The sequence below is a fragment of the Pelodiscus sinensis genome, chromosome 1 (genome assembly GCF_052426305.1).
Source record: "Pelodiscus sinensis isolate ZL-2025 chromosome 1, ASM5242630v1, whole genome shotgun sequence".
Lineage (NCBI taxonomy): Eukaryota > Metazoa > Chordata > Testudines > Trionychidae > Pelodiscus > Pelodiscus sinensis.
In genome coordinates, this window is record NC_143052.1 from 12,565,797 (window position 1) to 12,583,658 (window position 17,862).

A 17,862-nucleotide genomic window follows, 5' to 3' on the forward strand; every position below is an offset into this window, starting at 1 on the left:
AGCCCACTGGGATTTCAGCTAGGCCATTACTGCCCTTCCAATGAACAGTTAAGCTTTGTAGCATGCCTGCTTGAGAAACAGCTGTTTGTCTAACCTTTGAACTGCTCAATACATTAATCTGAAACATAATTTAGCTCCGTCTGAGCTTCTGAATGTGGCACCAATAACTGGCTAGCATAGATTTACCAGTCTTAAAAATAATCAGTTTGTTGGAAAAAAAAAATCCCCTCTTCTCTTAGCTTAATTAGGCACTATAATATTTGGCAAAAATAAGAACATAGGAACATAAGAACAGCCATACTGGATCAGACTAAAGGCCCATCTAGCCCAGCATCCTCTCTTCCCACAGTGACCAATGCCAGGTGCCCCCAGAGAGTATGAACAGAACAGGTAATCATCAAGTGACCCCACCCCTGTTGCCCATTCCTAGCTTCTGACAAACAGAGGCTAAGGACAACATTGCTACTCATTCTGGCTAATAGTCATTAATGGACCCATCCTCCATGAATTTATCATAGCTCAGACCGTTCTGAAAATGCACCATCCTTCATACTACAGTTTGTTCATGACACTCATCAGACATCCATAAGCAGTTCTTGTTTCTTGATTCAACACTTGGAGAAGGGAGGATGAGCTTTCAAGGGAGAGGTTTAAAAAGGAGAGCATGCATGGGAGAGATCCTGTGTCATTAGAGGGCCATTTTGGGGAAATCGGAAGTAGATGTACTGATTTACAGAAAACAGTTCTCCTGGAAGGCACTTTTATGGGTAATCCTATAGTTCTCTGTCACATGGCATGCTGGGACTTTAAAGGTAAAATTTGAGTTAATCTTTGCCCTGTTCCTGGCTTCAGCACAGAACTGAAGGATTTGGGGACCAGTAATTCCAGAGGCCCATAGAATCAGAGAATACTATGGAAGGGACCTTGAGAGGTCACGAAGTCCAGTCCACTGCCCTCACTGCAAAATCAAGCACCATCTACATCATCCCTGATAGATGTCTTTCTAACCTGCTCTTAAATATCTGTAGTGTTGGAGATTCCACAACCTCCCTACATAATGTATTCCAGTGCCTAACCACCATGGCAGTTAGGAAGTTTTTCCTAATGCCCAACCTAAACCTCCCTTGCTGTGATTTAAGCCCATTGCTTCTTTTTTCATCATCAGAGGCCAAGGAGAAGAATTTTTCTTCCTCCTTCTTGTAACACCCTTTTAGGTACGTGAAAACTACTACAAAGACACTGGAGGCTGGTAAGGAATGCTGGGGACAGGTAACTATATTTAAACTCCTTTCCCACAAAAACAATGAGGAGTCCTGTGACATCTTAGGCTACGTCTACACTGCACAGTTATTTCAGAATAAGCTGTTCCGGATTAGTTATTCTAAAATAGCTTATTTCAAAAGAGCACATCTACACTGCAGGGAAGCCTCAAAAGTAGTCGGAGGCAGGCTTCCCTAATGTGGGGGTTAGAGGAGGAGGCAGAGGAAAGGAGAGAAACAAACAAACAAACAAACAAACCAAAGGGACGAGGAGCGGAAACAAGGCACAGAGGAAAAAGAGATGGAGGGAAGGAGCCTGCAGAAGGGGAGGGTGTTGACGACCACAAACGCCTTGAAGAAACCCCAGGAGGGCAAGGAGTCCGGTGAGAAGGAGGGAGGAAGTGATCCAGGTCAGTGAGGGTGGGGGGCATCACACAAATTCATTTAGCATTTTAGGGGGTCGTGGTATCTCAAAGTTTGAGAACCCCTGTATTAGAGCATAAAAGCTTTCATGGGTAAAATCTACTTCATCAGATGAATTGGAGTGAAAGTTATAGACGCAGGAGTGTATATAAGGAAGAAATTGTTTGTGTTAATGAAGCTAATCAAGTCAGGGAGGGAGTGGGTCGTTTGGTGTGGAGCATTTGGTGTGGAGATGTGACCATCCAGAGAGGGGAAATTGCCTTTGTAATGCATTAACCAGCTAAGATCCGTATTCAGTCCTGAGTTGATAGTGTTGAATTTGCAAGTGTGTTCTAGTTCAGATGTCTCCCTTTGTAACTGGCTTTGAAATTCTTTTGTAGAAGGATGGCTACTTTTAAATCCTTAAGGTGTGTATACACTGCACCCTTAGCTCAAAATAAGCTACACAGTTTGAGCTACATGTATTACCTATCTTATTTCAAGTTATTTTCGAAATGGAGCGCTATTCCAAAATGTCCTTTAATCCTCGTGGAATGAGGTTTACAGAGATGTCAGAATAGCACACCTGAAATAATGGGCATGCTGTCAAGACGTGGAAAATGCTATTTTGGGATACCGGAAATAGTGCCACTATCTAGATGCACCTTTACTGAATGTCCAGGGAGTTTCAATTGTTCCCCTACAGGTTTATGTGTGTTACCATTCCTGATGTCTGATTTGTGTCCATTTATCTTTTGGCACAGAGACTATGCGGTTTGGCCAATATACATGGCAGAGGAGCATTGCTGGCACTTGATGGCATATATCATGTTAGTGGATGTTCAGGGGTGGGAAAGGCTGAGTCATTCCAAAAAGAGATGAGTCTAAGCCACAATGGTCAGATTTACTCACATCTGAGGTTTCAGTTCGTATTTATCCCTGTAAGAGCCTGAACGAAAGCCCACTGAAGTCCAGGAGAGTTTTTTCCATTGACTTCAATGGGATTAACATCAGGTCCTACACGAGGGAAAACTTAGAGGAAAAAAAATGTTGACATTAGGAACTGAGAAAAGTCCTATTTTTACAAGATGGCAAATGAAAAGTTTTGGCTGATTAGATGTTAAATAGCGAAAAATCCAATCTGAGGGGAGACTTTTCTCTGAAGCAAAAATGTTTAGTTCTGACTCCTCATTAGGAGCACAATGCGGGTGTATCTAGACTACAGGGTTTTGTTGACAAAACTGTACTTTTGCCAACAAAATTATACCTGAGTCTACACTACCACCAAGTTCTGTTGACATAACGTTGACAGAACTCAGCAGTTTTGTTGACTGCGGTAAATCCAGTTCTGTCAACAGAAGGCGTTATTGCATATACACTGTCCTTTGCATCTACACTCTCATGTCGACAAAGCAGCTTGCTTTGTTGACAGAACTGGATGTAGTCTAGACACTCTTTGTCAACAGAAGCTTTGTTGACAGTATGGGTACGTCTAGACTATTGCGTTTTGTCGACGGAAGTTTTGTCGACAGATACTGTCGACAAAACTTCCGTCGACAAAGGGCGTCCAGACACATTGAGTTCTGTCAACAAAGCAAGCTGCTTTGTCGACAGAACTCCGTAGTCTGGATGCAACGTTATAGGCAATAACACCTTCTGTCGACAGAGTTCTGTCGACAGAAGGTGTTATGCCTCGTAAAATGAGGTATACCAGCGTCGACAAAACTGAGTTCTGTCGACGTTATGTTGACAGAACTCAGCGGTAGTGTAGACGCTGGTATAGTTTTGTCGACAAAAGTCCACCATTGTCGACAAAACTAGGTAGTCTAGACACACCCTGTTTGTCGACAAAGCCTCTGTCAACAAAAGCCTATAGTCTAGACGTACCCTGAGTTATGCTGCCCTGGCCTTCCTGGGATCCCAGAGAGGGATAAAGAAAGACAAGGACAATCACTCTTCCAAGAACATCTGTTATCTATCTTTGCATCTAGGTATATATATAGGCCTTCCCAGTGTAGTATTAGAGCATGGATTTTACCCCACTTGTCCCCCCTCATGAGGTAGGGGCTTCAGGATACAGTGACTGCATGTGGGGTACATTAATTCCCTTCCATTCACTAACTCACCTTGAGCAACAGGATAAATGCTGTGAGTAAGAACCATTCCTTCCAGATACCAACGTCCTCAGCTCTCCCGAAGTATAGTGACTCTAAAGGGAACATACAAAAACCTATTGGGGAACACTTCAATCTACTTGGGCATTCATTAACAGATCTTCAAGTGGCTGTTTTGTTATAGACCAATTCCACAAGCCAAATACACAGGGAAGGACTGGAACTACAATTCATTCACAAGTTTGATACTCATGTTAATGGATTAAATAAAGATACCGGGTGGCTGGGACATTATCAACCTACCAAACAATGAAGGCGCCAATGAGTCTTTGTCTGTATAGTATCTGGTGTTAGTACTCTTCTCTACTGCCTACCAATGGCTCTTATCTGCCTCTTTTGACTATCCAGTCTTTAGGGCTGTGTCTACACTGGCATGAATTTCCAGAAATGCTTAAAACGGAATACTATTCCCTTTTCAGTTTTTCCGTAAAAGGAGCGTCTACATTGGCAGGCTGCTTTTCCAGAAAAGACCTTTTTTTTGAAAAGCGTCTGTGGCCAATGTAGACGCACTTTTCCGGAAAAGACTACTGGGCTGTCTACACTGGCCCTTTTCCGGAACAGTGTTCCAGAATAAGGACTTATGCCGGAGCGGGAGAAGAATAGTTTTTCCGGAATAGCGGCTGATTTTGTACAGTAGAGCATCATTGCTTTTCCGGAAAAGCGGCTGATTTTCCAGAATAAGTGGCCAGTGTAGACACAGCCTAGGGCTGTGTCTACACTGCATGAATTTCCGGAAATGCTTAAAACAGAATAGTTTTCGTTATAAGTATTTCCGGAAAAAGAGCATCTACATTGGCAGGCTGATTTTCCGGAGCATCTGTGGCCAATGTAGACACGCTTTTCCGGAAAAGAGCCCCGATCGTCATTTTCGCGATTGGGGCTTTTTTGCGGAAAAGACTACTGGGCTGTCTACACTGGCCCTTTTCCGGAACAGTGTTCCGGACTTATGCCCGAGCGGGAGCAGCGTAGCTTTTCCGGAATATCGGCTGATTTTGTACAGTAGAGCGTCGTTGCTTTTCCGGAAATTCAAGGGGCCAGTGTAGACAGCTCGCAGCTTATTCCGGAAAAGCGGCTGATTTTCCGGAATAAGTGGCCCCGTGTAGACACAGCCTAGGTGTTTATAGACTATTTGTTTTTCCTGTTACACTCCAGCTCCACTTTCCCCTTGATATTTTTATACCTACTACCTTTTCTTGTCCCTCCCCCCTCCCATTTTTTTCCTTCTCCTCCTGCCCCTCCCATTTTCTCCTATTTATTTTAGTTCTAGACATCCAACAGTCTGGTCATCTGAAGAAGTGGGCTGCGCCCACGAAAGCTCATGATACCATCTACATATTTTGTTAGTGTTTTAAGGTGCTACCAGACTATTTGTTATTTTTTAAGTCTACCCAACATTTGAAGTTATTTCCCAAAACCCCCAGCTCCAGGAATCAGGAGATTTCATAAGCCTCTCAACTTTTCTTTATTAAAAAAGTAAGGATCCTGCCATGCTGCGAAAATACTTGAAAAAGTGACTTGCATATACGCTACAATTGCACAAAGCAGAAAACAAACAGAATGACACCTTTCTCCCCAAATTTTTGTTGCAGGCCTCACGATTTTTTGTAAAATGACTCATGATTTTTGAAAGGCTAAGGTTAATAGTTGCATGATTACCTAATATTAATAGTTACTTCAGAGGATCTTCAGTGGTCAGTTAAAAGGCGAAATGGAGAAAAGGGGCGGATGAGAGTTTTGCGAGGCCCAGGGCAGCACAATTTCACGCATGCATCGTACGATTTTGCACATGAGCCACAGCCACAGCTGACAGGTAGTAGCACATACACGGAGCCTGTTGAAGCGTGGGGCCCGGGGCAGCTGCCCCCCTCGCCCTGCCCTATATCCGCCGCTGATGGAGAAGAATAGAGGCACAGAGAAGTGCAGAGGTGGGAATAAGCCCCAAATGGTTTTTTGTGTATCTCGTAACTGGTTTCTAAAAAGAAACATGGAAGAAGGAAGGCTTTAGGAGGGATCTGAAGGAGAAGAGAATGTTAACTGGGCAAATTGAGATTGAACAAGATTAGGGTTTTGTTTACATAGTGGTGCAGAAAAAGGCATGGGGATGGAAGCAAGGGAGGGAGGTGAATTGGGCAGCTCCCCAAAATGCTGCTATTGCTTTTGCCCAGTGCCCAGGTTAAAGCACTGGACGGGGCCTCAGAACATTAGAGTTTAGTTCCCAGCTTTGCTACAAGTTTCCTGTGTGACCCCTACACATGTTCTTTAGTCACTCTGGCCATGATGGAAAGCCCAGGCCCGACAATGAGGGGGCAGTGGGAGAAAAGGGGCAGCTACTCCAGGCCCAGGCAATTCCAAAAGGACTGAGGTTCCCAGCCGCTGTCACCACTCCTGCAGCAAAAGCCAGAGGCCTAGGCCCTTTACATCACTGCCGGAGTCTCAACTGGCATACTCCAGGCAGTGCTGAAGGGTGGCTGAGGGAGGCTAGTCTCAGCCACACCCCTTTCACCCAAGGCCTGCCCCTTCTGGGAGCACAGACTCCCCTCCTTTGTCCAGGACCTGCAACTCTGTCCCCTCTCTCCCTCTGGGAAAGCCTGTTGAGTTCTGTGAGGAGTCCCAATTCAATTCACTTTGGATCAGCCCCTCCATGACACTATTCCCTATCTGAAAAATGGAGCTAATCGTACTTCCCTACCTCACAGAGGTACCATGTGAGCGCTACCGAGTGTCAGATGCTCAGTTGGCTGAGATGACGGTGGGTGCGGATGGTATATAAATACCTGGGGAGAGGAGACACGCCAGTGTGAAATTGCTAGGACACGTTGTCATGCTGTTCGACGTCTGAGGCCTCACAGACGGCAGAAGAAGATTCACAGCAAGGCTGTCATCAGCATTGCTACAGCTACAGTAACTACTCCATTCAGCGTTACAGAACTATTTAGCCAAAGTGCATCACATCCCCTGCTGCCCTCATTTTGCTTAATCTGCATTCTTACAGTTCTGTAATCCTCCTGGGAGACTTCCTATAAATAGTGTCTTGGCAATTAAACCTTCTCTCCCTGCAAACTAAGCTGTAATTGTTATTGGCAGGTAGCTTGTAGCAGTGTCTCTGATGAAGGAACTAGAGGATGAAACACATTTTAAATAATGAGGGTTTATCTTTCTAAAGAAAGGAAAGTTTATCTTAAATGCTAATTCTATTATCTGATGGAGAATCTAATGTTTTCCTATACAAATTGCCACTCCAGGGAACACCCAGGAACTGAAATGTTAATTGTGAAAACCTGCAGCCCTCACAGAAATGTGCTGACTGTTGTCTGGAAAGAAAGGACACCTCCCTGCCTTTACAAGAGTTTGTGTCCATTATTTTTAACTGTATAATCTGAAATTTGCTTAGTCTTCAGATAGAATAATCAAAAGGAAACACATGTATCAATACACAGGGACTGAGCCAACGGAAAGATGCAAATGTCAGTGAACTGCTGATTTTCACCATTGCGTGTGGAGTAAGATGCAGCATTGCACATTTCTAAATGGCTCACTGGGGAAACTGTACAGTCAAGGTAATACCTGTAATAAATAGGCAAGAGGAAGTGGGCTATTACACAGAATATTCTGGGAATGAATTGTCACAAACAGGTTGGACATCCCTGGTCCAGCAATCTCAGGACTTAGAATCATAAAATCATAGAATACTAGAACTGGAAGGGTCCTCCTGAGATCATCAAATCCAGTCCTCTGCCCTCATGACAGGACCACGCACTTTCTAGAGATCATCCTTGATAGATACCTGTCTAACCTGCTCCAGAGATGGAGATTCTACAATCTCCGTAGACAATTTATTCCAGTGCTTAATCACCCTGACAGTTAGGAAATTTTTCCTGATGTCCAGCCTAAACCTCCCTTGCTGCAGTTTAAGCCCATTGCATCTTCTCCTATCCTCAGAGACCAAGGAGAACATTTTTTTCTTCCTTCTCTTTATAACACCCTTTTAGATGCTTGAAAACCACTATTGTGTCCTCTCTGACTCTGAAGGATTAGAGCTTGCATGACTGGTGAATTATTCACCCACCTTCTTCATGCTGAATGTCTCCAGATGCAGGGGTGGCTTGTGAGTATAGGCCTATTCGGCCGTCGCCTAGGGCGCCGCCTTCAACTGGGCACCCACGGCGCCCAATGATGATGTCACGCCATTGAGGGCCATGCAGGCTGGGGCGCCGATTGCGCATTCCACCTGGAACACCAGCTGCCGCAGCCCGCCTCAGACTGCCCTTGTCCAGAGGTTTGACATTTCTGTGAGTGTGTGATGGATCCCTCGAGCTGGGCTTGCCGCGTACCCTGTAGATTGAGACACATCTACCAACAGCTCCTGTCAGTGACTGAAAACATCACAACAGGCTCCAGAATTTTTGCAGTTACTCTGCATTCTCATTCTGACTGCCTAAATTCACTTCTCCAAGCCCTAGCATCCCATGACATGGGAAAAAGGGTTTCTAATGGAGAATGGAATTAGGTGGCAACATGGAAAATACAGACCAGGAAGCAATGCCCTGCCTTGGATGGACAGATATACTTGACTTAGCTCAGAAAAACACTTCTTAAAGCTTGGTCTGGGACCCAATTCTCTGGCTCTATGGGTGAAGGTATGACAGGTTGTTTTTCCAGTAACCATAAAATAATTCAGCATTGGGTTATTGTGAACAAATATATCTGACTATTATTATATATATATGATGCGAAAAAAAGACTTCCCAATAGCAGGTCCCATTTGGGCACGTTTGGTTGATCAGCCACCATTAAAAAGAAATACATAAAGGGATATATTTGCTCAGGCCTCAGGACTGTAGCTAATACAGATTAAGAAATTTACCCAGGGGGCAAGTTATTCCGTAATTACCTACTGCAGGCAGGACCAACCTTAGGATTTATGGGGCCCTATGAAGTACTATTAAACAGATTCTATAGGCCCTGTAGACTGACCTACCCCCATTTTCTGTGCGCGCTTAAAAGATTCTGTAAGACACCGAACTAAAGTCCGCCTGCTTACACTATTTCTTCTGCAAGTCACCGAATCAGAATCCGCCTGCTTGCTCTGCGAGTCACTGAATCAGAATCCGCCTGTTCACTCTGCGAGTCACCGAATTAAGAATTCACCTGCTCGCACTGACCCCCCCCCCCCTTTTTGGTTGCGAGGCACTGGACTCAAAGTCCACCTGGCTCGCAGGGGTTTCCAGCACCTGTCCCAGCCCGGCAGAACACCACGTCCTGGCGCCTGGAGACAGCCTGGCGGAACGGAGAAATACTATGGCCTGGGGTTAGCCTCAGAGGTCAGTACTATGTCCACAAGTAACAGAAAGAGACAACAAAGCTTCCCCACAGTTCCATGTGCCGAGAGAGTGTAATGGCACCACACCAGCTTTTAGTGTCCAAACACAGAGGGTCTAGCGCATGGCTGCCTCACTAGAAACACCGGTATGTCCTTTTGGAACTGTGACACATAAGACAGGCCTAATAGACAAAGACAGACACAGACAGACAAAAATGTTAGCCGCTCCACAAAATTGGATTCCGTAGCTCCCCTTACCCCAATGGCCGGCCATCACTCCAAATCCTAAGCCCTCGCCAGGAGATTTCATAACAGGTATCTCCTTACCTTCTATTGAGCGCTCTGAGAGGTTTGGAAGTGGAGTGCCGGTCCGTCCATACGGGCAAGTGGCGCGTTAGGAATCTCGGTGGAACCTCCAAATTGTTGAAGCAAAAAAAACGCTCCTCTCTGTTTAGGCAGCTAACAAACAGCTTTATTAATTAATAAAGCACAGCATGAGGCAAACGTGGTCCCAGCAAAGCCGGGCCCAGTAAAGCTGCTAATACAATCAATCCTAGTATCTTTATACCCTTAGCCAAACAGTCTGATGTCAGGGCATCCAATTACAGAAATCCTCAATTAAATTTGGAAAAACAAAGCCTTATCAACAAGATGGCGGACAGGTACGAGGGAGTACATCTCCTGTCCCAATCAGCCCAATTAACACATACCAATAGCCCATCCTGTAGGCCTCTTTTCACGGGGTGACAGAAAGTTCACTCTGGTCTACGTGCTTGAGAGAAAACCTGAAATGGTTTCTGATATACAAGATGGCTTCTAGCTAAATATGAAAATGGTTTCTACAGCTTCTACAGCCTGATGGAAGCTGGGGGGGGGGGGGAGGGTTTGACAATTTTTTACAGATTTGATTTCATAATCTTTAGAAACACACCAATGAAATATTTTTAAAACAAATTTTAAATTAGGGCTCTGTCAACTACCAGAGTAAATTGAGAAACTAACAGGATATACCTGGGGTTGGCAAATGGCTATTAAATGATTTCATTACCCCTTGAATGGCTCTTTCACAGGTTCAATGTTCTGCTAATAGGTCTGGCAGATTTTTTACTTTTAAGTTAACTAGATCCTCTCCAGAAGAATCACAGAATCATAGAATACTAGGACTGGAAGGGACCTCGAGAGGTCATCAAGTCCAGTCCCCTGCCCTCATGGCAGAACCAAATACTGAAGCAAAGAAGCAAAGCCATAGAACAGGGATAGGAAGAGATGGGTGGGTAGACATGAAGACCCAGTGGCATCCCAAATTTTCAGCTGCCACTATGCAACTCTGTATTCTGCTTCTGGGTAAGGATGGCTCTGACTGCAGGGTTTCCTGTGTCTTCCTCATCTGGTATTAGATATTGTCAGAGACAATACACTGGATTCTATGGCCCAATGATTAAGACTGCCACTGTTGATGTTCCTAAATGTTCATTTCTTGCTTTATATCTGCATCGTTGTAACTGTTTTTGTTTTTTTGTTTGTTCATCCCATTGAAAAGGAACCATTACTAATCACATTAATTGTGGTAGTGCCAAAGGCTATCCAAGAATGAGGCTCTATTATTCTGCCCCTGTTACCCTTTTATATATTGGTTTTAGGCACTAGATTTTCAGCTGATATAAATCAGTGTTACCTCACTGAAGCCAATTGACCTATGCTGATTTATGCTGAGGGTCTGGCCTCTTATCCCCACATGGAAACAGGTACATCTTTATGGCAGTCCAATTATTTATTTTAAACCTGTCCCAACTGTTCCTCTTCATGCTCTTCCCAGAACACCTCCTTTAACCCTGGTGGTTCATCAAGATTATTCTGAGGTCCAGTTCTTTTTAAACTAAAGATACTGTATTCATAACACAGAAAAGATTTGTTCCTATCAATTCTTTATCCCTACCTGGCAGACAGAAGGGAAGACACAGCTGCCTGGTTCTTCAGTCATCACTCAGAAATAAATACTTTAAGACCTAGAGGATCTGGACAGCTGGGCACAGAAAACAGTACAGCCACTTTGGAAGTCTACTTGGAAGTCAATAATGTTCCAAGTGGCATTAACTCTTCTGTTGTGAATTATGACCTTTCTCCAATCTCCCTTGCAAAGGAGAATTAAGTGACACAATGGGAACATGGAGGAGAGAAGGAGAAGGGAGGGACAGCCAGAGATGGATGGTTTCAAAGGGGCACTAAAGAAGAACCAGCTCTCTACACTACCTCTGTGGGATTATTAAGACTGTGGCCTAGATTTGTGGGGCGGGGGTTCCTATCTTCTCCTGTCACTCACTGAGCATGGGGTTAGAAACAGCACCACCTTCAGGAGAGATGTATTAAGAGGGGAAGTTTGCAGACATGCTAACCAAGCCTCTTCCACAGAAGGAGATATTCAGGTCAATGGAGATGGAGAAGATGAAATTATTATTTGTAGAGTTGGTTGAAATTTCCCAAAGTTTTGAGTTTTCAATAAAAAAGGCAAAATGAATTTTGAAAATTCTTGGAGGTCCCAATAAATAGGGGCCCCCTTTTTGCTGTCAACAACCAGGCAAAAGGGGCCTGGAAAAATGCATCACCTAAATTTCAAAGGGGATCCGTCATGCTTCCATTTTGGGGTCCATAATTTGATTCTTATTAAAGGGCCCTACATTTCATATGGACAAAGGCCAGATTTTAAATGTATTTAGGTACCCAGAAATGCACATTAGCACTTGGTGAGGGGTTTCAAAATGCTGGGCATCTAACTTCCATTGACATTAATGAGAATTAGGGGACTTGGTGCTTCTGAATATCCCAGTAGATGTTTTTCTGTATCTTGAGGTATCTAAATACCCTTAAAAATATGGGCCCCTGGGTGCTCAGTACTTTCTCAAAATCAGGACCAAATAAAGTGTCCCATGTTGAATGCCCAATATTTAGAGTGCAGAAAATCCTGAAAGATTTGTTTTTCAAATGCAGGTCCGCATCTTACGTGCCTTACAGGAAATGTAAATGAAAGCAACAACTTTTATTACAAACATGGCAGGAAAAACACATTCATTTTCCAAACTTTAGCTTGTTTTATATGTATAACCATTATTTCTCATGGCGAGAATGCCCATTAAACAGACAAAAAAAGAATGGAAGTAATAGAAATGAAGTCAGGAGGAATAATGACTGTTATATCATTATTTATAAACATACAAACGGAAAAGGAAAATACACAAAGACATTTGTTTCAGAAATGCATTGCCGCAAAGAACATATAAATGATCATTTAATGTAATGAGATTTTTTTTCCTTCTAATGAAGTGTAGTTCTTTTAAAAATAACCCAGGGATAATGACAATAATGAATAATAAATATTAATAATTACCCATAATGGGTAATTAAAGTTTAATAATTAGTGTGAAAGTCAAAAAATAACAAGAAAAAAACCCATTTGATCATACTGAAACATGCAGAATTTGAAGGATGTTGTATAATCACTGCAGCATAGGTTAATGATTGTCCATTTGAAGTCTGCATTCATTTATGTTCACGGTTATGGGAATGTAACAGTTGATAGAGCAGTTTGTGGCAGAAAAATTGAATATGTAAATATGATTCCAAACGTGAGTCCACTGTGATGGGGTTATCTCCGCCAATGCAGTTCTCATTGGCGAGATTGAGCAAGCAGGTGCTTTTGAAGTGTTTGATACAAAAGTGGGTTTAACTTTGGCAAGTTATGGGTCATACTCTGAGCTGGATGAGACAGATTCTCTGATGGCAAAAATCAGCATAACTGAACATAACTCTATTGGCCTGAGTTTCCTAAAGTCAGTCTGCATTACAGGTGTCTTGAAGCAGGTCTCAGAGTCGTGTAGATTCTAAGATTTTTGCTGTATCGATTCCTAGGTGAAAAGGGGATCCCGAGCCACAGGTGGTCTCCCCTTTTAGAGGGGGAGGCTATGCATCAAGGGAGTTGTAGTTCAGCCCATAAACCAGCCCATAAAATGGAACATGAGGCAAGTAAACAACAATTCACATGATGCAGCATGGCAATGTTTCCAAATCACTGTATTTCAATTTTGGGGCACCTGGGTTTTTTTTGCAAAAAATATATATTTTTTTAAAAGTAGACACTTTTGGCAAAAAAAAGTTCATTTAATTAAACCCCAAATTTTCTGTCAAAAATGAATTCTGTTCACAACATTTCCATTAGCCTAATTTAGCAAGTCCAAGAGGTGTTGTATGTATTTCTGAGAAATGTTCAACATTTTGCATTTTGCAATATCCTTGAGCTGCAGCTAGTTCCTTCTTCTTACATTAGGATTATATCAAAAGACAATCAGAGCTGGAATGAAGTAGAAGATGGATTGCTATACATGCATTGGTGAAAAGTATCCCTCTCTAGTATAAAATTGGTGATAAGTATCCCTCTCTAGTATAAAATACCAATGTTTTAAATTCATATTATTTGTCTTGTGGCAGCTCCAGGAAGCTCCAAAAAAAGGATCAGAGCCAAACTGGGGGTAGGTCTTATAACAGAAACACAAGGAGAAACAAGAGAAGAAACCAAAAGCATGCGGAGAAGGACAAGGTGACAGCACAACAAACAGTACAGCAAGGGGCAGTCACAGCAGACCCAGAGCATGCTTTTCACCCATAAAGGTCAAGATGTTTTAAAAAAGTTTTATTATTCCCACTTTACAGATGGGGAAAATTGAGGCACAGGAAAGTTAAAGTAACTTTCCTAAGTCTTTGTACTGAGTCTGTGGATGAGAAGGGAGTAGAACCTACAGAGAGATCCTGTGTTGTATGTGGTATATTGAAAACTATGCAAAACCCCACAAGTTGTTGCTTTAAATTGTAATAGTCCCCCTTCCCACACACACACAAGTGCTTGGAGACTAGAAGCTCTATAAGGAACCATGGGTCCAGAAAGAGGCAATCTTCAGATAGAAAGCCTAAGAGTAAGGACCTTCCTGCTCCAGGGAGCAGCTTGCTTCATGGTTCATCTGTTTCCGGTTCTTATGTGTTATTATTCTGAATTACATTGTGTTGCAACCTTCCAGTAGTCTAGACTTCAGGCTTCTTTCGGAAGAACCATTTTTCGGAAGAGATCTTCTGAAAAAACTTTTTCCGAAAGAGAACGTCCACACTGAATGGATGCTATTTCACATTTAAGTTGTGATTACTATGGATGGAGTGGCCACCAGGGCACCTATGCTTTTTTCTCTTTCCTCTTCTTTCAAAAGAACTCCCTCTTCCCCATCCACACACGCCTTTCCCCGAAAGAGCTCGTTCGGAAAAAGGCTTCTTCCTCGTAGAAAGAGGATTACCAACACCGGAAAAATGCCTCTCTTCTTTCAATTTACGTTCAGAAGAACACGATTGCAGTGTGGACGTAACTCAGGTTTTGTCAGCCTTTTTTCTGACAAAACTCTGTAGTGTAGACATACCCTGAATGTGTACTGTGCCTCAAAAACCACAGGGGAGGGAGTTTATGGGAGGTTTTAAGCCACCATTGTGCCTTCCTGATCCTAGGCTAGAGAGACCTGCAGTATAAATTAGATTGGGCCTGTCTAAATTACAGCTGCCTCCTACGGGCTGAACCACAGACTACAATATTGCTTGGAACCTCTGGGGTTCTATATGCTCCAGCTTCTCCTCTTTCATGACGCTCCCTTCTCCAGTTCCAGGGTACACCAGGGGTTGTGGTAAGAGTCCTTGCAGGCATATGGCTGTCTTCAGCAATGTATGTGGTGAGGTAGTCCTCTTGCAGTGGGAGATAAGATTTATCGGCTCCTTTTATGGTACACTGGTCCTTTTACCTGGCATAACAGAGCCGGAGTGGGTGTGAGTATCCCACTCTTAATTCCTCTGCTCATGCCCTAGGACAGCAGGGCTACTACGAAGATATAAGACTCTGAAAAATCTCTCTGTGCTGCACTTAAAGAAACAACATGCAATAGAAGAAAATGATTCTGGCTGTTTGTGTGTGCAAGTGAGTGAAATTAGCTTTTCCCTAAAAAGGAGCATTAGAATGTTTCAAGAAATTAATGGAAAGGAGGATCCAAGAAAGAACAAAGAGGGGCCTGGATAAATTAAAGATCTTATCTGAAACCAAACTAGAGTAATTGACTAAATTAACTTGTCTTAAAGAGACATGTGCTGAGACACTGCAAAATAAAGAAAAGATAAAGGGAAATTAGAGACTTTAATATGGCATATAAACAGCACTGGGAAGAAACTGAAGGCAAGAGTAAGAATGCTGTTGTCAAAGGGGGAGAAAAAAGGTTTTATATGCATATAAGTCACTAAATATACCCTTGAATTTTTCAAAAAGGATACTAATCATCTTTCTGCTGAATCCCAACAAAGAAATTCAGCATTCAGATGATGTATATTTTGAAATATTTCAGACATGCTGTATGCAGGTGCACTTTATATTCAAAACACTGACCCTTTATTAATTTAAAGAGACAGCGGGTTTCTTTTTCTAATATTTGGAAATAGCAGGTATGTCATTAGTGGAAATTCATATTTGACCTTTTCCATCGATAAGCTATGCATATGCTACCTTTTCATCAAAAGACAAAAAAAGAACCAAACGGACAACAACTGGCATCCATAAAGTTCTATCATGAGAAATTCTCTGGTTATTATGGTGGTATTCATGTAATGATGCACTTTGCAAAAAGCTAAAAGCCTTAAAACCCTTTGTGTGCATGTTCAGCAGAACAAAGATACTGACAAGTACAACAGCCTCAGTTTTGAAAATGTTACTAGAGCATAAAGAAGTTAATGCTGCAAAACCCCTGTGTATACTGAATCAAGCTTCTTTTCCCCCCCCCCCAAAAAAAAATCTTTTCTAATTCCTGGCTAGAATCCTAGCATAGGATTGCATTAAGAGAGATCTTCTAAGGACTGGCTTTATTAACCTTCCAGACATGCTACAAAGCCTATTTTTTCCTTGCAGGTATATAGGGATTGGGACCTATTGTGCTAGGCTCTGCGGGCATCCGCTGCAAAAAACGCAAACCAAACAAACAGCCTGCCCTTGCCTTATGAATTTTACTGCACATTGCTGACTCAATGGAATATACAGACATTCAGCACCTTAGAGGATTGAGCTGTAGCAGAAGTGGTGAATAGGGTGAGCCAGACTGGAGTTATGTTGGGTTTATTGTTGTTTAGAAGACAGTTATACACATGGGTCATTCCGTAATGACATTGTGCAATTGTACATTGAAAGGTACTTGTTTTAAAGGAAGGAAGTACCTAACATTTGAGATGGGTTGTGATAAAATAGAAAGAGGCTTAAAAATAAATTTGCTCCTGCTGCCATTTGGTGCTATTTTCCCGAAATAACCTTTTGCTGAAAAATAAATGGCTATTTTTATAGGTTCAAGTTTATATCACAGCTTACCAGAACATGTCCAACTACTATAACTAATAATTAAATAGTAATACATATTAATTAATAAATCAAGATTGTTTTATAACACTTTTTAGTCCAAAGAACCAAATCCCCAGGGTGAGCTACAGGATGTGTACACCCTGCATTTATTTCACAGAGCTCCTCTCTACCTCCATTAGGAAAATAATGCCACCTCTGTGGTGGTAGGGCCCCAGCAATAATGCACACTCAATTTAGGATGGAAAGGGTAAAATCTGGGTTTCCTCTCTGTGAGTGCAGGGAGCTAGGGACACTAGTGAAGTTCTGCTGAGTGGAAACCCCTGCAGAAGGTGGTAGATTCTCCCTCTTCCTGTGAAATAGGCTTGTAAATGATACAACACCATGTGCTGGGAAGCAGAGGTTTGTCTGGGTCTCTTCTTTATAGCTTGCAGGGAATTATGGGAGTGGGGCAGGAATGTGTAGTGGGAGGAACAGATCTTACATGATGTGGCTGCACATGGAATAGGCAGAGATAGCGTGATGGAAAGGCAGGGGCCACAGCAGTCTCTGGGGGGGTTATAGAAAGCACAGAGGGGCTCCCCAGCATCTCCGTAGGCTGTGGAACCCCACAGCTCTGTCCAAGCACATCAGCTCTACTTTGGGAGGATTCCTTCCCTGTTTGAAAGTGTCCGGAGAATCTAAGTGAGCCACAGTGCGTTGGAACCTGGCCAGGACGGAGAGGCATCATGACTCTTTGCAAAAAGTCCTGCGGGATCTTTGTGCTCAGGGGACCCTTGGCAGCCCCTTTTGGAACAATGGCACCTTCTATGCCAATAAATGTGCCTAATTCTATTTGTTAGATAGTCCATTAGAATATATTTCCCTCCCCACCCTGTTTATTTTTAATCGATTTCTCTTAAATACTAACAATGCCTCCATTAGTGCAGTTTCTACCAGAACCCTTGGGAGGTAGAGAGCTACTGTTATTCCATTTTATAGAGGGGGATCAGGGTCAAGCAACTTGACAAAGGTCATACTGGAAGTCTGTGGCAGAGGACAGATTTGAATCCAGATCTTCCAACTTCTAGGCTGGAGCCTCAACTACTAAACCATATTCCTTCTCTTTCCCTGACCTTTATTATTACCATTCCTATGACCAGGACGACTGCTCTTCTCAGACAAGGACTGATGTAAATATCAACGGTGACCAGCAACTAGCTACTACAATGATAGGTCAGTAGATTTTAGATGAATGTGTTATCCTCAAGCTACTATATGCTGCCAATATTGGAGTAGCATTTAGATCTTATTTCTCTT